This window comes from Mchenga conophoros, linkage group LG15, assembly GCF_057382185.1.
Source record: "Mchenga conophoros isolate Kocher_MC1m ecotype Shallow Benthic linkage group LG15, M_conophoros_male_GT1.1, whole genome shotgun sequence".
NCBI lineage: Eukaryota > Metazoa > Chordata > Actinopteri > Cichliformes > Cichlidae > Mchenga > Mchenga conophoros.
In genome coordinates this window covers 35,130,670-35,152,156 of record NC_140540.1, presented here as the reverse complement: position 1 = coordinate 35,152,156, position 21,487 = coordinate 35,130,670, and the positions used below count along the sequence as shown (strand labels likewise).

The 21,487-nt window shown below is 42.2% G+C and overlaps 1 protein-coding gene across 4 annotated transcripts in view; it reads left to right on the top strand.

Moving 5' to 3' along the window:
- The window catches only part of kank3 (KN motif and ankyrin repeat domains 3), a 45,684-nt gene that overhangs the window by 5,155 nt on the left and 19,042 nt on the right, over nt 1-21,487 (top strand). The window contains exon 1 of one of the 4 annotated variants that reach the window (XM_085246339.1): nt 18,386-19,139. The exons of the other annotated variants lie outside the window; for them this stretch is intronic. The gene's annotated coding sequence lies outside the window, so the exon portion shown is untranslated. Of the gene's footprint in view, nt 1-18,385; nt 19,140-21,487 lie in introns of those variants that run through there. 4 annotated transcript variants of the gene reach the window in all.

Here is a 21,487-nt window from a genome sequence, read left to right as displayed (position 1 = left end):
CCGGGCGGTGTGTTTTGGATCATTGTCATGTTGGAAGACCCAGCCTCGTTTCATCTTCAAAGTTCTCACTGATGGAAGGAGGTTTTGGCTCAAAATCTCACGATACATGGCCCCATTCATTCTGTCCTTAACACGGATCAGTCGTCCTGTCCCCTTGGCAGAAAAACAGCCCCATAGCATGATGTTTCCACCCCCATGCTTCACAGTAGGTATGGTGTTCTTGGGATGCAACTCAGTATTCTTCTTCCTCCAAACACGACGAGTTGAGTTTATACCAAAAAGTTCTACTTTGGTTTCATCTGACCACATGACATTCTCCCAATCCTCTGCTGTATCATCCATGTGCTCTCTGGCAAACTTCAGACGGGCCTGGACATGCACTGGCTTCAGCAGCGGAACACGTCTGGCACTGCGGGATTTGATTCCCTGCCGTTGTAGTGTGTTACTGATGGTGACCTTTGTTACTTTGGTCCCAGCTCTCTGCAGGTCATTCACCAGGTCCCCCCCGTGTGGTTCTGGGATCTTTGCTCACCGTTCTCATGATCATTTTGACCCCACAGGATGAGATCTTGCGTGGAGCCCCAGATCGAGGGAGATTATCAGTGGTCTTGTATGTCTTCCATTTTCTGATGATTGCTCCCACAGTTGATTTTTTCACACCAAGCTGCTTGCCTATTGTAGATTCACTCTTCCCAGTCTGGTGCAGGTCTACAATACTTTTCCTGGTGTCCTTCGAAAGCTCTTTGGTCTTGGCCATGGCGGAGTTTGGAGTCTGACTGTTTGAGGCTGTGGACAGGTGTCTTTTATACAGATGACGAGTTCAAACAGGTGCCATTCATACAGGTAAAGAGTGGGGGACAGAAAAGCTTCTTACAGAAGACGTTACAGGTCTGTGAGAGCCAGAGATTTTCCTTGTTTGAGGTGACCAAATACTTATTTTCCACCCTAATTTACGAATAAATTCTTTACAAATCCTACCATGTGGATTCATGGATTTTTTTTTTTTCACATTCTGTCTCTCACAGTTGAAGTGTACCTCTGGTGCAAATTACTGACCTCTGTCATCATTTTAAGTGGGGGAACTTGCACAATCGGTGGCTGACTAAATACTTTTTTGCCCCACTTTATACATTTCTGACATTCAAAAACAAAACAAAAACAAATCAGCGACCAATATAGCCACCTTTCTTTGCAAGGACACTCAAAAGCCTGCCATCCATGGATTCTGTCAGTGTTTTGATCTGTTCACCATCAACATTGCGTGCAGCAGCAACCACAGCCTCCCAGACACTGTTCAGAGAGGTGTACTGTTTTCCCTCCTTGTATATCTCACATTTGATGATGGACCACAGGTTCTCAATGGGGTTCAGATCAGGTGAACAAGGAGGCCATGTCATTAGTTTTTCTTCTTTTATACCCTTTCTTGCCAGCCACGCTGTGGAGTACTTGGACGCGTGTGATGGAGCATTGTCCTGCATGAAAATCATGTTTTTCTTGAAGGATGCAGACTTCTTCCTGTACCACTGCTTGAAGAAGGTGTCTTCCAGAAACTGGCAGTAGGACTGGGAGTTGAGCTTGACTCCATCCTCAACCCGAAAAGGCCCCACAAGCTCATCTTTGATGATACCAGCCCAAACCAGTACTCCACCTCCACCTTGCTGGCGTCTGAGTCGGACTGGAGCTCTCTGCCCTTTACCAATCCAGCCACGGGCCCATCCATCTGGCCCATCAAGACTCACTCTCATTTCATCAGTCCATAAAACCTTAGAAAAATCAGTCTTGAGATATTTCTTGGCCCAGTCTTGACGTTTCAGCTTGTGTGTCTTGTTCAGTGGTGGTCGTCTTTCAGCCTTTCTTACCTTGGCCATGTCTCTGAGTATTGCACACCTTGTGCTTTTGGGCACTCCAGTGATGTTGCAGCTCTGAAATATGGCCAAACTGGTGGCAAGTGGCATCTTGGCAGCTGCACGCTTGACTTTTCTCAGTTCATGGGCAGTTATTTTGCGCCTTGGTTTTTCCACACGCTTCTTGCGACCCTGTTGACTATTTTGAATGAAACGCTTGATTGTTCGATGATCACGCTTCAGAAGCTTTGCAATTTTGAGACTGCTGCATCCCTCTGCAAGATATCTCACTATTTTTGACTTTTCTGAGCCTGTCAAGTCCTTTTGACCCATTTTGCCAAAGGAAAGGACGTTGCCTAATAATTATGCACACCTGATATAGGGTGTTGATGTCATTAGACCACACCCCTTCTCATTACAGAGATGCACATCACCTAATATGCTTAATTGGTAGTAGGCTTTCGAGCCTATACAGCTTGGAGTAAGACAACATGCATGAAGAGGATGATGTGGACAAAATACTCATTTGCCTAATAATTCTGCACTCCCTGTATGTTATTTACACGGGTGCACATAAGTGGTCTGCATGTGCGCATTCGCTGTCAAAATAAAAGACGCGCACCAGATAAGAAGTTGCAACGCGCGTTTGTGTCCATATAAAAAGCACTGTTTTTGTCTGCTAGAGTGGGATTTTCACGGCACATTCTGCACCACATCTCTGTGTGTTCATCATTTGTTTGAAGCCAGCTCACCTCTTGCAACTACTTTTCCGAGAATACGCGCTTCTTTTGTGGTTCGGACTCCTTCTGACATTTCTTTGGAGGTGGAAGAACACCAAAGTAATTGCTTAAAGGAGCTTCTTCGACATCTTTAAGAGTTCTAAACAAATGTCTGTCCTCCTCCAGAAAATCTTATGTACGCAAACACGCGTTGCAACTTCTTATCTTGTGTGTGTTTTTTATTTTGACAGCGAATGCGCACCTGCGGACCACTTATGTGCAGCCCCGGTTATTTAGCTCGTCATATTGCAGCCACAGAAATTCTTTTGTCCATGAAACCATAAAGCTGCACTTTCTTTTTGCCTTATAGTCTGATTTGTCATTACTTTTCCGTTTTGTGGTAAGCTTTTCTTTGGCTGTCACTTCTTCACCCTGACCTGTCTTATTTGGCTCAGCAGAACTAAAATATATATCCTGCTGCTTTTACACACACACACACACACACACACACACACACACACACACACACACACACACACACACACATATATAACGGTCAGCGATTCTCTGCGATCAACCTCTCACATGTTTAAGCTTGCTGCGGGAGATTTCACCTGTCATGTTTGCATAGTAAGCTAACGATTGATAAGACGATGTCAGAGGAATTGGTGCACAAATTATCATCACTCACAGATCAGTGCTGTCGCTCTCTATACACAGTTCACGCGATTGCAAAGTGAAAGCAAAAAACAAGCGCAAATTCAAATGCGATTTCAATATGTCACATATTGACAGTGGCTCATCGATGCCAATGACCTAATTACCCAGCTACATTTCCGAAAGAATGCAAAAGCATTGACATATTTTTCCTTCCTACAATAGCCCGACGGGCAGGGCAGGGCAGAGATAGATTTTGGTAGCCCGACTGGATTTTGCGAGCCCTGTATCTGATTGAGGAATCACTCATCTTTGGAAAAGAGAGTTTATTACAGAGAAATGGCTCTTTCCAAAATAAAAGCTATACTATACGCTTCTTCTGGGCTATATTCTCAGCAGCATATTAAACATATAAGGAGAATCATGTGCTAACAGCTGTCTAAATGACTCGGCTAAAGTTAGTAGCATGCTTGTTGTTTTTGTCTGCTTCCATTTGTCTTTGCACTAGGATGATATCTGAGTAAATGTGCAGTCATATTCGTTGTGTTCCCACTAGTGCTGTCAGCGTTAATCTCGTTGAAATGACCTTAACGCCACAACACGGCAAATCTCCGTTAACGAGCTACCCCTGATCGCCCCGTGCATGGGGCTAGACGGCCAACACGTTAACGAGCTAATTGCGCTAACACACTAGTTCCCACCCATGTAATTGAGCATTGCGTGGCACATCCAATACACTGTTTTACTTTAGTCCATGACTCGCTTACCTTCAGGGTCATACGTCACATGAAAACCAAAATAATTCCAAACGCCAGATCTGAATGAGGGTGGGGGAGGTTCAATTTGCTATGTTGCAAGGAGAGCTTAACTTCTGTCTCGCTAGCTTGCCCTGCGCTCTTCCTTCTGACGATGCTGTCTGTGTTGAGCGCTCAGTGGATCTGTGCTCGACAGTGTAGCCTAGGCGGAGTAGTCGAGCGCAGATTCACTCTGCACTCAACACAGACAGCATCGTCAGAAGGAAAGTTGATAAAATAAATGACAAATTTTGTATTGTTCGATACATATGCGTACCGAACCGAAAGCACTGTATCGAACGGTTCAATATCGATACAAGTATCGTTGCACCCCTAATTTTTATGTAGGCCTATTTAAGTAGTTTCCTCTTGCATCCATTTTTTAAGTAGTATTGATTGAGTTAAAGGGAAATTCGGTTATCATCAGAGTCTCTCTGCAGGTTTTTGGGAGTATTGCTGCTTAACGTTTTTGATAGAAAAGATCCAGAACAATGCCCATAAAGAGCAAAAACAAAAAAAAAAAGATTGGCTGCTTGTGAGGGACTGGGAGTGCTCCAGCAGTAGAGCTACAGTGTGTCCAGAAAGTATTCAAAGCGCTTCACTTGTTCCATTTTTAGTCCTGTTACAGCCTTATTCCAAAATGGATTAAATTTATTTTCCCATTAAAATTCTACACACAACACCCCTTGCTGTCTCAAGTCTTCCTGAGTATGATGCTACAAGCTAGGCACGCCTGCTTTTGGGCAGTTTCTCCCTTTCTTCAGTGCAGAATCTCTGAAGCACCATCAGGTTGGATGGAGAGCATTGGTGCACAGCCATTCCCAGATCTCTCCATAGATGTTCAGTATGGTTTAAGTCTGGGCTCCTCACAGAGTGGTCCCAGAGCCATTTTCCCAGTTCCTGCTGGTAAAAAAAAATCCCCATAGCATGATGCTGCCACCACCGTGCCTTCAACATGTTTTATAGGCCAGGTGATGAGCAGTGTCTGTTTACCTCTAGGCGTGATGCTTGGCGTTCAGGCCAAAGAGTTCAATCTTTGTTTCATCAGACCATAGAACTGCTAATGTAGTACTAAGGGGCCCAAAGTGTGCCAAAAAAAAATATTCCTTACACCGTTACACCAGCACCACCTGCCTGAGGCACTGAACAATACAAGGAGGGATTGAGCCTCAATTTTCAATTTGTTTACACCAAATTCTGATCCTGACTGTCACAGCAATTCTCAGCAGACCAGGCAACATTTTTCCAATGTCCTGTTGTCCAATTTTGGAGAATTGAAGTCTCTGTTTCCTGACCGTACTGGCAGGAGTGGCACCCAGTGTTGTCTTCTGCTGTTGTAGCTCATCTGGTTGTAACAAGTAGTTATTTGAGTCACTGTTGCCTCTTACCTCTGGCATCAACAAAACTTTTTCACCTGATCTCTTTTTCAGACTGTTCTCAATAAACCATAGAGATGTTGTGTGTGAAAATCCCAGAAAAGCAGAAGTTTTAGAAAAATACTTCGACCAGCTTACCTGGCACTAGCAACCATGCCATGTTCAAAGTCACTTAAATCACTTTTCCTCGACATTCTGATCCTCAGTTTAAACTTCAGCCGGTCATCTTAAACATGTCTATATGCCTAGATGCATTGATTTGCTGTCATGTGATTGACTGGTTAGCATTAACAAGCAGTTTAACATCTAATGAAGTGTTCAGTAAGTGCATATCAAAGATGTACTTGGAAATATTTGGTAGTCTTACCCTTACTCATATTTTCTCCTTGGTAGGTGGTACGTTATTAGAGGAAAAATGGAAGTGAGTGAAGAGTTTCTGTTTTTATTTGTTTCCATCAAGTGCAGTCGTAAGAAACATTTCAAAGGTTTCTGAAAGTTTAAAAGCTGAAGCATTTTTTCCTCTGGAGCAATTAGCTTTAAGTGCGAGACCTGCATGGAATTCCCATAACAATTAGCATGCATCCAGGCTTTTAAAATGGAAATGAACACTTTATGCTAAAGGAAATGGTAGGTCTTTAAAGAACATTGGATTTCTGCATTCAGATCTAGATTTTAAAAGGTAAAAACGCATATCGTAATAGTAATGGTGTTATTGAGGAAGTCTGAAGCGTCTTTCTGTGACTCTCAGATATTTACAGGAATCAAGAGCAGCTCTGTTTCTCATAATTGTATTTGCCTCAATAGTCTCGGGATCATGAGTCATTTACTTAAAACAATTTCGGAAGCTCATGCCCAGTTTTTGAGCTAATTGTACTGAGATTGAGTTTGCATTATATTGTTATCTCGAGATGTCAGACAGTTTTAAAATCATGGCTTTGCAGAAATTTAACTTGATCAGCTTAACTTAATCATGTTGAAACTTGTCGACAGTCCATGTCTGCATATTTTCATTATCTTCATTCCTTGTTAAATGAAATCAAACATTTGTGATCTTTCCTTTTGATACTGTATAATGCTGCCTAGCTATTAGGTACGCACAAGCTCATGAATGATATGATGTAACCACTAAAACTCAATTATCTTGAAAAAATGATGAAGTTCTGATCACAAGGGAAGGCGGTTTGATAATTCAGGACATCTTGTAATAATCATTTGTACATAATGAAGACAAGATAATTGAGCTAGGTATGGATCAGAAGAAAATCTCAAGATAACAGATTGTGTCTGTAGTGAGGGTAAATGCCCGGAGTATCAGACAATGTAATGTATGTCCTCTCTTATTTAGAAAAATGGATATAAAGATAAAATGAATGTTGCTTTCTGACCTTCCAGCTTATATGTGGCTCTGATAGGCCTCTGATCCTCAGGCCTGTCGGTTTCCATAAAAGAAATCTTAAAAAAAGGTCAAGTATGAGGTAAATCTATGTACTATAAAAAACCTCAGCTAATATGTATATATAGATATAGTCCTTATAATCCATCCACTTGTTCACAATTAAGGTAATGTTTGCCTGCAAAGATCTGATTCTGCCATCTGAACAAATGTGAAAGTCGTGTCATAGAAATGCCAGTGAGGTCTACCACTGTGGTCCAATCAGACGCTCCTCCCTCTGCTATCTCTGCAGTCTGAGAAACACTCAATGAAAAACAGGCTAAAAATACCAACATCAGCTCAAGTACTAGCAGGGCAGCACTGGGAAAGTCATCAGACTCTGTCCACTAACACCAGGGTGGGAAAACTCCAAATTTACTGAAGACTGGCTGCAAATTTGTAAAGTCTTTACTCAGCCACGCACTGGCCATCATTCAGGGGTTTTTTCACTTAACTGGTTGGTAGAGTGAGAATGGATTTAATGCTTGTGGACTGAACATCTAAAATATCAGACCTCTCAAAGAACCAAACCACAACTGCTTTTGGAAATTTAGACACAACTTTCAATTTTTTGACCGAACAATAAACGCCCTGTTCGACAGGAAAAAATATGTTGGCACTTTCTCTGACGCCATCTCCCCAATTCTGCCTGACAAGCGTCTCTAAGTGTGAAGTGGGAGCGAGGTCACCTCTGTTCAGTGGTCCATAGTGGAACAAAAGTTGTGTTTGGTATTAAGGTGACTGTGAAAATGTACCCCTGCCCTGTGAAGCCACTAAATCATATAAAAAGATTTAACAAGGCTCCAGCACTCAATGTTCCCTTCCTCATGCTGTTACAAGAGATATAACTGGACTTTATGGTCTATTTAATCCCTTAATACATTTCATTACTGAGACAAACTCACTCTTGCTGCCAAGTATTGTATGTCCCATCGTTAAAATAAAAAAGACTTATAAAATGACGTCTAATAATACCAGTGCCACTTTGTTCTTTAAAATAATTTACAGGTTATAACTGATCGATGTATTCAACTATTTACAGATTAGTCTTCTTTATTTTGATCTTTTTAATGCTTGTTCGCTTCCTGGAATCTGATCTGGCCATATCCAGCAGCAAGATTTATCCCAAAACCCTAAAAATTACACTAGTGTGGGCACCCTAAGCTATCATCCACCTCTACAGTCTGACCATCCATAACTTCACCTTCCTGACAAACCCAACATCCCTGCACTAAGGTGGATAAAACCATCTTTTACTCTTCTGATCTGGCTTTTGTCCCAGGTATTGTAGCATTTTTCTCCCCCAGAAAATCTCTTTGTGGAGTTTACATGTTCTCCCTGTGCTTGCATGGGTTCTCTGCAGGTACTCTGGCTTCCTCCCAAGGTTAAACACAGTGTCATGCTTGGGGTTAGGTTAATTACTGATTCTAAACTGGCCACAGGTATGATTGAGAGCATGAGTAGTTGCTTTGTTAACTGTGTGATAGAACTGATGACCTGTCTAGGGCATGTACCCCACTGGATAAGCTCCAGTGCCCCCTCCCCCTGTGAACCTGAAGTTGAGAAGCAGAAGAATATTGTTAGATGGAGAAAATCTGTTTTCTGGTGAGGTGTGGAAATCTGAAACCCTTTCTTGCTAGTGCATTGTGGAAACTACTCTTTAGCATTTTTTTTTTTTTTGTACAATGACGAGGCAAACGGCAAATATGGAGTAAACAAGGAGGGCAATATAAGCAAACCATATCTTGCTGGACTCAGCAGGATTGTGGTAATATGGCACTCAGTGAGTCATCCCCAGACTGCACTTTGTAGAAATTCTTTCATATAGATGACAAAACAAAATGTTGTTTTCTTGAACAAAACTGTGACAAGAAAAGAAGACACGTGGTGGAAACATTCTGCCAACTTTAAACTTGCTGGAAACACTTAAAGACTTAATCCCAAGTTTTATGTTGCTTGGTGACAAATGGGTCTCCAGATGTGAATGCAACTCACATCTGGATGGGAAAAACTGGCCAAAGATGCAGATCAACAATTCTAGCTGTGCACAGAAACAGCCAAGCAATCAAGAACAAGAGCATTTTCCAATATTTTCAACATATCGTATTTTAGCTTCACTGTCTGCAAATATCTCACAAAGCTATGTTTGAAAATGTAGCTTAATTGGACAGTTTCTGAAGCATACGCTGGAAATAAACACACAATCCTCACATTCAATCACACACGTTTATTGAGATTTCTCACGTGATGTCACTCACACATTGCTTAGGAGTTGTCCATCATATTGGATGTGATACAACCAGTTGTTGCACGGGAAATGCGTATTCTCCGAGCGGTTGGAAGGGGTTCCTGGAGGCTGCTGGCCCCTGCTGGAAGAAGGTACCGCACCTAAAACCTCACCTGATTTAAATGGTTATGTCTAGATTTTCATGGTTGCCGGAAGTTTTTCATGTGTGTCTGCAAATGCTCGCTAGCTATTAGCTGAGCAGTGGCAAAACTTGAAAAAGTGATATGGAGAAGGTTCGCCTTCAAAGTAAAGTTCTTCCTTTTGGCTGTAGCACTAAGACATAACTTTTACTTTGGAGGCAAATCTCCATTTTAGGTTTGTGTTGCACTTTTCACAGTTTCACTATAGCTCAGGGAACAGCTGGTCACTGTTTGTAGACAAGTCTGTCACTTTCATTCAACCTATGATCGCAGCAATAAGCTAACGATCAAAGCAATCACAAGGAGGATTGAGCCAAAGGATTGGAATGCACATTTTTCTCTAATGACAGATGATTGCCATCTGGGCACTCACTGGTCTGTATGTCTGTGTGACTGGATCTTCAGCAGTCATTTTCTTAGTGACTGCCATCAACCTCCACCAGCCTAGTTTTGCCTTCACAGCCAATGGTTGCCAGATGGTTGTGAACCATTTTCTAGACCTGTGTGTCTGGAGTCTTATTCACTTCAACCTACACTGTCGGCATCATTGTTACACATCCAAGTTAAAATCATGTGGTTAATGGTCATGTGTCTGCAAAACCTCAATCCGTGCAACCTGGCTACACAACCAACGAGTGATGTGATGCTGGTGACATTTCCGTCTTTAGCCTGTGGTAAAAACATTGTAGGGATTGGGATTGATTGATGATTTCTAGTAAATATTGCAGCATTTTTATCAGAATCTTCATCACTTATGAATATGCCTTTTTGGTGGCTCTTTTAAAAAATTGCATTGTTACTAAACCACAATAATTCAAAGGGCGGACACAGTTTGATGTCTTCAAGTGAAAAATTCATAGAACATAAACAGATTTCAATGATCTATCTTTGTCAGTCTAGAGGTTTTAATACTTTTGGATGCAAAAATGGTGGTTTGGTGGTTTTCTCATGTTGTCATAAGTGGTTTATAGCCAATTTATAGAGTTTTAATAATCAGGTCTTGTACCAAAAGGATGGCATAAATTCAGTAAGTAAAAAACAGACTTTCCTTGCCTAAAATCACCTGGCAGATTGCCTCAGGGTCAGCCGCAGGCCATCAATATGTTCGGTGCAGTCATGATCCCTGCACGATGTCCAATTGCATCTTAGTGTGACTACAGCCATAAAGAAGGAGCTAACTGAATCACTGCATTACGGAAAACTGAATTAGAGCCCACAAACATGTATTTTCCAGAGGAGCAGCCCAAAGCAGATGAAGGTGTGTGTAGAGAGACATCTCATAGGCGGTGCATCCTCTGCCTTGTCATTATACCGACCAGCTCCATCAACGATATGCAGAACTATCATAATTTCATCCGGTGAAGGAAATGATAACAGTATGGAGTGTGTTTTAGTAGATTCTGGGCATGAAGCAACAAACACTTGACATCTGGTCTTGTTCTGTAGTTACGACAATCAAACATCTGGAGGCTCCAGTAGCTACTGTTGTGAAGGAGACAAATGGGTCACAGTCTCCTCTTAAACTCAAATCTGTGGACCAGATATCTGGGTCAACTGCAAAAAGGCTTTTAGAGATGTCAAGAGCTGCTTTACTTTCACTGTTCACTTGGCTAGAATAGCAAAGAGCTGAATGGATTACAAAAAAGGGAAATGAGAGAGCGACAGACCTGCAGTTTACATGGAAATAATATGGCTGATTATTGACCCAGATACAAGATTCTACAAGGATTCGGTCTGTTATGATGGGAAGAGTTTGTGTCACCACAGAGGGAGAACAAGGCGTGTTCGGTCTGAAAGGCAACGTGACGTCAGAGCTGGAAACTGACTTATTGAGGGGAAACTTGACTTATGAACGCTGCTTTGTTTTAAAGAGGGACTGACTGGATGCTGCTGCTGCTGCTGGGATACAAAATGGGTGCGGTGCAGGAAGTGTATCTAGTTGTGCCAATACCATCATTGTTTCAGAAATAAACATGCAACATTTATTAATAAGAGATGGGGTCTTAAATCTTTGGAAGAGGAAATCAGCAGGATGACCAACATAAAACAACGATAGCAATCTGTGGTAGGTCCGTCCAAACGGCCCAGACTCTCTCACAGATTGGTTTAGTTGTAGCCGACATGACGGAAGGAGAGCCTTTGGTCAACAGGATGCATCTAAAAGAAGTGAAAGTCTTAACAGGGTTTCTGTAGGTGCCCTACTGGAGCTGACCCTTCCATCACTCTTGCAGGTCTCATGAAGTGCTGGGACCACTGTGTAGTTGTTTCGCAGTCAGAAACACCCCCTAAGCTAATAAAGTAATCTATTTGCTTTTTCACTTCAATTATATTGGAATTTCAAAGAAATCCAAAATCAAGAAACCCTTGTGCAACTTTTGCCAAGAGAGAAAAATCAGTACTCGTGCCCTTTGTTACTGAAGAAAAAGTCCCTATTAATATGCACTCTGCCTTTACAAACATTTCGGAAAGAATGGATCATCCCAAAGGGCTGCAGGCACGATGACAGAGTAGTCATTCCTCTTACTTATCTGAACTCTGCTTAAAATCCACCATTTGCGGCATATACATAGTTGGTGTATTGTACCAACAGAAATGTACATCACTTGGACCTGAGCACGCCCTAGTGGACTTGCGGATGCGAAAAGTATCATAATTTTTTTTCAGGATGCTGCAGTAAGCCAGTTGGTGAAATTTCTTCCATCCTACATATTCAGTGATCGACAGTAAGTAGTACTACTGCAAAGTGGATGTGTTCAGGAATTCTCAGCAACTACATAAAGTTACAGAGTGGGGTGTGTAACAGTTTCCAACACTCTGCAGACTCGGGAACTGCAGCGCTCCAAACCACCTCTGCTATTAACATCAGCACAGAAACTGGAAGCACACAGCGATGCAGCTCCTGCAGGTGGCCCAGTCCTTTGGTGAATATAAGTTATACGGACACAGATTCCCTGTGTTCAATCTCAGCTTCTGAGGTAACTGGGTTTGGCCGAAGGAGATGAGAAATTGAGGGCGTGTAATAAGAACCTGTACAAAGTCATTATCAAGTCATCTTGTAGAAACTTCATGAAGTAATAGTCCTGACGGGTTTGAGAGTCGGTAAACAGTCGGTATTTTGACATTGCATTTGGAGTGACAACGTCCAACAAACCATAATGTTAACGCTTTTAAGGAAACCTAAGGAAGCAGGACACGGTGAGGTATTTAAGAGATCACAGATGGATGAGATCTGACAGAAGTGGAGTCAGTGGGAAGAAGAAGTCATTATTTGATGCCACCATCTGTGGACAGTGTCCGCCCTCTCTCCTTTATTCAGCAGGATCTCTTCAGCTTCAGATCCACCTTTGGAGCGGCTTCGGCTCTCCATGTTCAAAACTCAAGTGCCGCAGTTCCCCCACGACTTTGCTAAATTCACTTTGTGGCTTTTTGAACCTGGAAATGGGGGAGGAAAAAAAAAAAGGCAAGGAGCACGAAAGGGAGTGGAGGGTGAGGGGGTGGGATGGTTTGAAGAAAACAACCAGGCCTCAGAAAACTTTTGGAAAACAGCGTCACAACCAAAGAGGCATAATGCCTCATTGTGGAGGCTGAATGTGCATGATTGTGTGTGTTTGCTGGAGAATCTGGAAGGCAGAGGGAGGGGGAGGCGGGACACATGTGATGTTTGAATTCAACCTGATTGTGAATTTTCAAAAAAATAAAACTTTTTTTTTGTACACAACAAGATGCGATTGAGGTGAATTTTGTTATTTAGGACACAGGAAATGGCATCTGGCGGCAAAAACCCTGCACAGAGGTGACTGTGTGTCACCGTGAGTGAGAGCGCGCACAAACACTTAAATGCTCGTGTTCTTGCCAAATGTGATAACATGTTACCTAACCTCAGTGTGATGCATCATGTGATGGCGGATTCAGTGCTGGTGTTGGCGGCAGGATACCTCTTTGTGTGTATGTGTTTGGTCAGCTCTCAGCTTTTGCTTGTCGTATGCTTCATGCTTTCCTGCTGCCTTCAGGAAGCAGCTTTCAGGACGGCCTGATGGGTTTCCTGGCAGGACCCTCTACCCCCCTCCCAGTTCCTACTGGGAGACAATAGGAGGTCTCACAGGGCATGGAGGTGTGTGGTGGTGGGAATTTATTGGGGGAGTAGTGGGCTTCCCTTCAGGAAACTTTAGACCTATCCAAGCAGCAGAGAGGCCTCTTGTGTGTGGATGTGTTGAGCTTCATTTTAGTTTCTGTTCAGCCTAAATGTCCTCATGAGGATGAGGACTCCTGTGAAAGAGATTAAGCTCAGGATTAGCAACTGGCTTTAAGTTTCAGATTATCAGATTGGAAGTAAAGATTCTGAAAACGGACCTGTAAACTCTCTAAATGCAGAGTTGATTCTTAAATGGTAATTACAGAAACTCTCACCTCTATTTCAGAAGCTCAAGTTTTTATTAATGTCCATTGAGCTTTGTTTAAAGACATAGTGTGTAAAATCTCATCGCTAGATGTCAGTAGATTGGAAGTCGTAGTCAACTGAGCTCTGTTTTCTTACTTGTTCCAATTCAAGTGCATAATTTTTAGAATAATCTATTTTTGCTGCTGTTAGCCACTGTTAGCTGCTGTTAGTGATTGTTTTGTTTTTGTTTTTTTGAAATGGCTCTAACATTGTTAGATGCTTAGTAAATAAATTACATGATGTGAGAATGTAATCAAAATGTTTTTCAGAGAGAAAGTGTGATTATAGGATATTCAAACATGACATTAGCAGGTTTTAAGCTAATGTTAGCTTAAAACCAGCTATTGTTGTTTAACTGGCTTGTTGTCAGCTGTCCAGTGATGTCTAATCTGATAACAATTTGTCAAGTAATTTCTGCACGTTTCTCACGTTTTAAAGCCCTGACTTCAGTTCATGAGATAAGGCTTAAAGTGAGGAGAAAAAGGATGAGGTGTTGATGAGGGTGGAGGAGGAGGGAAAAATAATGAACCCCTGGAAGATGGCTGCCCCTCCTCGAGCCTGGTCTGCTGGAGGTTTCTACCTGTTAAAAGGGATATTTTGCTTCCCACTGTCGCCAAGTGTTGGCTCTTAGGCACTTGTCTGTTTGTTGGGGTTTTCTCTTTCTTATTGTAGAGCCTGTACCTTACAATATAAAGCAGCGTGAGGTGACTGTTGTTGTTATTTGGTGCTAAAAATAGACTAATGAAGATTGCTGACAAAATCAGGCAGGATGATTCAATTATTATATTCATGGATGTACAGAAAGTGTATTAGTTACCTTCAAACAAGAAGGTAAATAAATTCTAAGCAGCTCTTACTCTAGACTATTCTAGCTGTGTGTCTGGAAATGCAAGTTCTTTTGAATCTACAAATGCCTGTAATGCAGTGTAAAAATGCACAGATTAATGGATCAAAACTTGATCCAAATATCATGAAAGTTAAATTATATAATGATAAGTGTATGGTATTCATTCTGGGGTGGATGAGTGTGTGTCTGGTTTTTATCTTTGCTTCTATTAGTCTGTACGTGTTCACATTTCTGAATGAGTTTATTTTTTCTCTTGTGCAAAGCAGTCAGACTGTACAAGCTACTGTCAGGGAGAGGATGTTGGCTTTCGTCCCTCTCCCCCTCATCATCAGTCTAGTCGTGTCTCCTCGTCTCTCTCCCTTTTTCTCTCACAGGCCTCCCTTCTCGGGAAAAGGGTGGCGTTGGGGATGAGGTCATTCTTTCAAAACATGGCTCCGATTCTCCAACCAACATGTTTCCTCCTTCATGATCTGGACTGACCAGTGTTCCAGTCCTCGTTAATAACACATCTATGAGTGTGTGCTGGGATTACAGGATACCTCTCCTCTCATGTTCCATGTTTTTTGACGGGGAAAAAATGCAGCAATATTATTCTGTATTTTCCATTTTTGTTGTAGCTTAAAGGTAACTAACATGCTGGGTTGTGTATCCAGTGCAAAGAAGCTCTGACTGATGCAATGAAGCAATTTTGGGAAAGTATAAGATTTTATTCATTACTTTGCTAAGTGGTTACAACTTGAGTGCTAGTTTTTTCATTCAGTTAAATTCAATTACATTTGATTTATATAGCTCCAAATATGTGCTTTATATTGTAGTCGAAAAGATTTGTAACACAGAGGAAACCCCTAAAATCAAACAACTCCCTATGAGCAAGTAGTTGACAACAGTGGGAAGGAAAACCTCCTTTTTAGCAGGAGGAAACAATCAAACCAAACTCGGGGAGGGGCAACCATCTGTCATGACTGTTTGGGGGTATATGCTTATGCTTGCAACTTTGTGCATAAATTTTTGCAGGTGATAGATTTCAGGTGTGTTTAGTGGTATGACTGCATGATGGATGTTTAGTTTTACTTTTGAATGTCTTAGAATCAAGCTGTTGTTGTTCTAACATATAGACATATTTTGTACCACATTCTATGATGTACAGTGGATATTCTGATGATTTGAAGTCTTTCATCGTTTACGCTGGCTGGCTCTGAGAGTGTCCCAAACTCGCTGCAGTAGTGTTCTGGATAATGGCCGTCCCCACTCAGAAAATACAGGTGGTGATGTAGAGGTTTTGTCTGAGTGGTCCAAGAGAGTGGACCATCTCCATCTCTTGGAGCCTGTACTCCTATATCAATCAAGTGGCATGATGCTGGTGTTTTCCACTCAGTCATGTCAGCTTACAAAAATCAAGAAATGCACAACAAGCTGTAATGATACCAAAGTGTAGCTTGTGCCAGCAGACAACAGCAGCTGAACAGGTCTTTATGTTTCAAATATATTCAGTAAAAGTAACATAATACATATATTGTAGCACCAGCTGGTGGCTACTTGGACACATTACATGACTGTGTTCTGTAGCTGTTGCACAAAGCTGGCCAAAAAACCCTGTAGTTTACTAGTGCTGATCTGGATTCAAACCAGGAGACAAAACACAATCCTGAAATCAAAAGCTCATGAACTGCACTGCTAGTGTACCCACCGATGCTGCCATTACCTGAGCCAGCCTCTTCCAAATTACAGCACACAATGTTCGTACTTATCAAAAGTATTAGACTCTTTGGTTAAAGATACACGAGTCAAAATTTGTCAAAAGCACCCACAAATACAGGCAGTTGGAGCATTTAATTAATTTCCGCTTACAGGTGTTTATTTTTTAAGCGTTTAGTTTCTGTGCACCAGAATAGAGCTCCAGTAGCTATGACTGCAGTTCAGCACCAAATTTTAAGAATTTGTTAAAAACACAGTTTGTTGACATGGGAAGTACTGGAGCTGCTCAGCCACAGAAGCCCATTCCACTGAAGCTCCCAGTGTGCAGTTTCTGTGCTGATGTTAATACCAGAGGAGGTTTGGAGCGCTGCAGTTATTGAGTTTTCAGAGTGTTGGTGACAAAGTATGTGCCTCAGCTCTTGGCGATGTGCTGTTACTTGATGTAGTCTGACATTTTGCGGCTGAGTTGCTGTAAATCCTAAACAATTCCATTTTGTAGTAATACTCCTTATGCCTTGCAACAAAGCTGACTTTGTTGCAAGGCATGTCATTACAGTACCATGCTTTAATTCAGTGAATTTTCTAGAATGACTCATTGTTTCAGGAATGTGTCTAAAAGCAGATTGTGTGGTGCTTGATTTTATAAACCTGAATTCAGAGATTGAAGGATGTGACCCTCAGTTTGTGATGTTTTGTGAATAAATTGACAAGTTTGTTCACTGAAACTTGTAGTGTGACATTTGAGATGTGTTGTATTGTTTTAAAACTTTTACATTCAGACAAGCAATAATCAAAAATTAGCCAAACCAACAACAACAAAAAACATTTATCTAAAATAAATTAATGGTAGGACCTAGGATGCTGCATTGCATGTGTTGAGAAGGTTACTTTTGGAAAGTAATAGCTTACTTTAGATAAGCTAATAGATAATTTCCACAGCCTGTCTTTATCTTGTCTTCCTTCTCACATCACAACCTGTTGCAGCAGACTGCCGCCCCTCCCTGAGCCTGGTTCTGTGGGAGGTTTCTTCCTGTTAAAAGGGAGTTTTTCCTTCCCACTGTCGCCAAAGTGCTTGCTCATACAATTGTTGGGTTTTTCTCTGTATGTATTATTGTAGGGTCTACCTTACAATATAAAGCACCTTGAGGCGATATTTGTTGTGATTTGGCGCTGTATAAATAAAATTGAATAGATTAGATTAATAATCCCCTGTGAAAATGGATTTAATTATTTTGGAGTAATTAACAGCTAATTTGATCACTTGTTTAAGTAATGCCTTATTTAAACAGGAAGGTCCTCTCTAGGTTGACCTGCATTGTTAAAACAAAACCATGTCATAAACAAAATACTGCTGAATTTCCTGCACTGAAACACATTCTTGTCTGCCGTGCTCGTGACCAGCTGGCCACGTTCTCAGACTCCGGTTTCAGAGCAGTGGGCACCAATTTCATTGGCAGATGTGAAATTCGAAGAAGACAAAAGAACAAAAGCAATGCACTAAACTGCACAGTTAAAACAACAACAACAAAAACACCCTAAAAGTTATCAGTGGTGTGAAAACAATCACTTTTGAGCTGTTTAAAACGGTGTCACAGCTGTATATCTTTGTGTATACGGTGTGTTTTGTGCCAGCCTCAGACTCTGCGTGTGTGTTTGAGAGTGTGAAAGACTTGACAGCGGGGCTCTCAGCTGGTTAGGGCTCGGGGTGTAGAGGGAAGGAATGCAGCTTCTTTCTGCAGTCTGTAATTTGCTGTCATCAAATCAGAGAGAAAAACAGCAACACATGAGAGGAGCCGAGGGAAGTGTGTGTGTGTGTGTAAGTGTGTGTGTAAGTGTGTGTGTGTGTAAGTGTGTGTGTGTGTGTAAGTGTGTGTGTAAGTGTGTGTGTGTGTGTGTGTGTGTGTGTGTGTGTCTTGTGGATAGCTGGGGGTGAGAAGAAGGGAAAAGTCATGTGAGAAGGGTTAAGATGAGGAAGACAAGAGCTGGGAAACGAAGAGGAGCAGGGAGGAAATGAAGGGAGCCGTGGAGGAAGAAGTGAGAAAGAGGAGACTTGCCCGTTGACTCTTGTTTTAACAATCTAATGAACTTGCAGCGCAATGGGTGACTCTCTTTAATGAGTAATGCCTCAGCATGTCTCAGCATTCAATGTGGTGTTGATTTTCGGGAGTAAAAGTCTCCTTTTTTTGTTTTTTACTTTCTGAATGGCGCCTCTTACAGCAGCTGCTTGTTTACAGTATTTTCTTCAGTTTGTTTTCTGTGTTGCTCCGTATGGTAAACAAATTATCTGAAGTGGAAGCATTTCTGAAGGAATTGTATTAACTTGGTTGCGTCACTAGTGTCAGCCTTGAACTGTTAAGCCAACAATTTAAGCATGGAAAACGCACTATTTTCAAGGAGTGTCCTTTCTTCTATTCAGCAAGTTGAAACAGCCCTACTGAACATGTAATCCAACAGCTTCACATTAGTAAATATGGACATAATACCACAGTCTGCAAGGAGGAGGAAAATATACAACACACAGCACTGCGACTCATACCTAACTGGATTCAATAACAACAGGCTAACTGAACCTTACTAAAGCAAACAACACTGAGACTCAATTTGTGAACTGCAGACAAGTGCTCAGACAAAAACTGTAGGTAGGATTACATGTTACTAAAAGTGACCGCTGAATCGAGATTTCTGTGACTTGTTTTTGAGCTCTGCTTAGCTTGTGTTTGGTTTTAAACAAAGCCAATACAAAAACTCAAAGTACTGCTCTCTGCTTTGGTCGAGGCCACATCTTTAAAAAGCTTTTGTGTGGCTTTTGTCCGATTGGCACAGATACTGCAGCGTTGTGTTTGCTGTGGTCTGGGAGTCAAATGTGGCTGAAACACTGAGGGGAACCTGAAGCCCGTACTACTTAGCCAGGTAACTTAAGAAGTTCATACATTAAAGTCTTTTGTTTTTTCCTAACTTTTTTCTTTCTAGACTAAATATTATAACATATTACAGAGTTAGTTAATAATGTATAACAAAATAGCTCTAATAGATACAAATGGCTCTGCTTCTAAATATCCCAGTATATTGCACAAATTGGATATATATGTGGTTAACACTGAGGTGCCCCTCTTATCATGTGGTACTTTTTTTCCGTAGAGGATGTGTATACTTGTGCATTATATGGAGGAATTCTACGGGCAGGAATAATTTCCTGTGTCGTTCAGTGATGCATTTGGGTAATCTCGGTCTCTCACTGAACGCGCTCCTGTGATTGGCCAGCACGTCATGGAGTGGGTGGGAGGTGTTGTCCAGCATTGTCCTTATTTTTGACAACATCCACCTCTCTGACATCATCTCAAGGGAGTCCAGCTCCATCGCCACAGTTTGAGTCTGTTGGCATCTGCGACCCTCAACCTGCCACAACAGACTCTCAGAGAATCTTGAACATTGTCTGACAGATGTTAAGACGTCAGCTGCTTCAGAAAACAGAGTGTAGAGTGCAGTGGTGTTTATTGTCAATATGTACTCTGTTGTATTTATGAACCTCAAACAGGAAATTTGTTCATACTTGTCTACGGCGGGTCTGTAACCTCTGTACAGTCTATGAACTAACCTTCGTAAGTGACCAGCGTCATTGCCCACGTATATTGTACATGTTCATAACCATGCGGTTAGTTTAAATGCATTATATGCCTTACACTGAGGCGATGTTTGCTGATAAATGATCTCACTGACAGATTCAAAAACTGCGGGTTTCCAGGAATTCCCAGGAGGAATTGGTGGTGCTGAACAGGCCAATTACAGGAGTGGCGGGCTGCGTTGAGCCAATGCTGACGTGCTGCTGGTAGACCTGTCCATGTTTGTGACTGGTCAGATGCCAATGCCAAATTTCTTTCATGGCAATGAGCTTGCAGCTAGATTAACAAACCCTGGGTTAACTATTGATAACCGCTTTCGTGTGACCGCTTAGCCTAATTGTGGATGTTGGGGAAAGTGAAGCCTGATAAGGAAAAAAAAAAAAGATATCCCAGGTATGTTGAACTTGCTTTGTAGTACAGGACCCAAAGCAGTGGGTGATATGAAACGTTTATCAGTACTGCATTCTTTCTTCTCTTTGCACTGAAGGTTCTTACTATCAAGTCCGAGACAACAACCTCTGACAAGATTTGGAATAGTTAGTCAGCAGCCTGTGTGAATGTTTACGGGCTTTTCTTTGACAGTAAAAGGTGTATGTGTGTGTGTGCGTGTATGTGTTATAGTCTGAGCTGTCAGATGATGTGTGTGTATGTGTTTATAGGTTATCAGCAGTCTGCCAGCTAGAAGGACGACTGGCGTGCTTCAACAGCGTGTGTTAGGAATGTGCTTGAGGCTACTGAAAAACGTCTGTGTGTGTGTGTTTGTGCATGGCTACAACAGTGTGTGTTGTAAACTAAATGAATGACTACGTGTATTCTAAAGTTTTGATTGTGTGTGTGGGTCAGGTTGCTGTATTCAACTTCCTGTATCCAGTCTTTGCTTTAAATCTGAAACACACCAAAACAAGGTTTGTGCCAGTAACACTGACCATCTCAGATGCCAGCCACTATCACCTGTGATAGTGGCATGTGCGTCAGTGCCGTTAGACATAAACACTGTGACAAAGTGGGATTACATGACTTACTTCTCACTTCTCTAAGAGCGAGGAAGCAAAGGTGTATCCAATGTGCACGTCTTTTGATGTGTTTTTATGTATATGCTGCGCCTCAACATCCATCCATCCATCCATCCATCCTCATCCGCTTTGTCCGGGGCCGGGTCGCGGGGGCAGCAGCCTAAGCAAAGAGGCCCAGACCTCCCTCTCCCCAGCCACCTCCTCCAGCTTATCCGGGGGAATACCAAGGCGTTCCCAGGCCAGCCGAGAGATATAATCTCTCCAGCGTGTCCTGGGTCTGCCCCGGGGCCTCCTCCCGGTGGGACATGCCTGGAACACCTCACCCAGGAGGCGCCCAGGGGGCATCCTTGTCAGATGCCCGTACCACCTCAGCTGGCTCCTTTCGATGTGGAGCAGCAGCTGCTCTACTCTGAGCCCCTCCCGGATGGCCGAACTTCTCACCCTATCTCTAAGGGAGAGGCCAGCCACCCTTCGGAGGAAGCTCATTTCTGCCGCTTGTATCCGCGATCTCGTTCTTTCGGTCACTACCCACAGCTCGTGGCCATAGGTGAGGGTAGGGACGTAGATCGACCGGTAAATTGAGAGCTTCGCTTTTACACTCAGCTCCCTCTTCACCACGACGGAC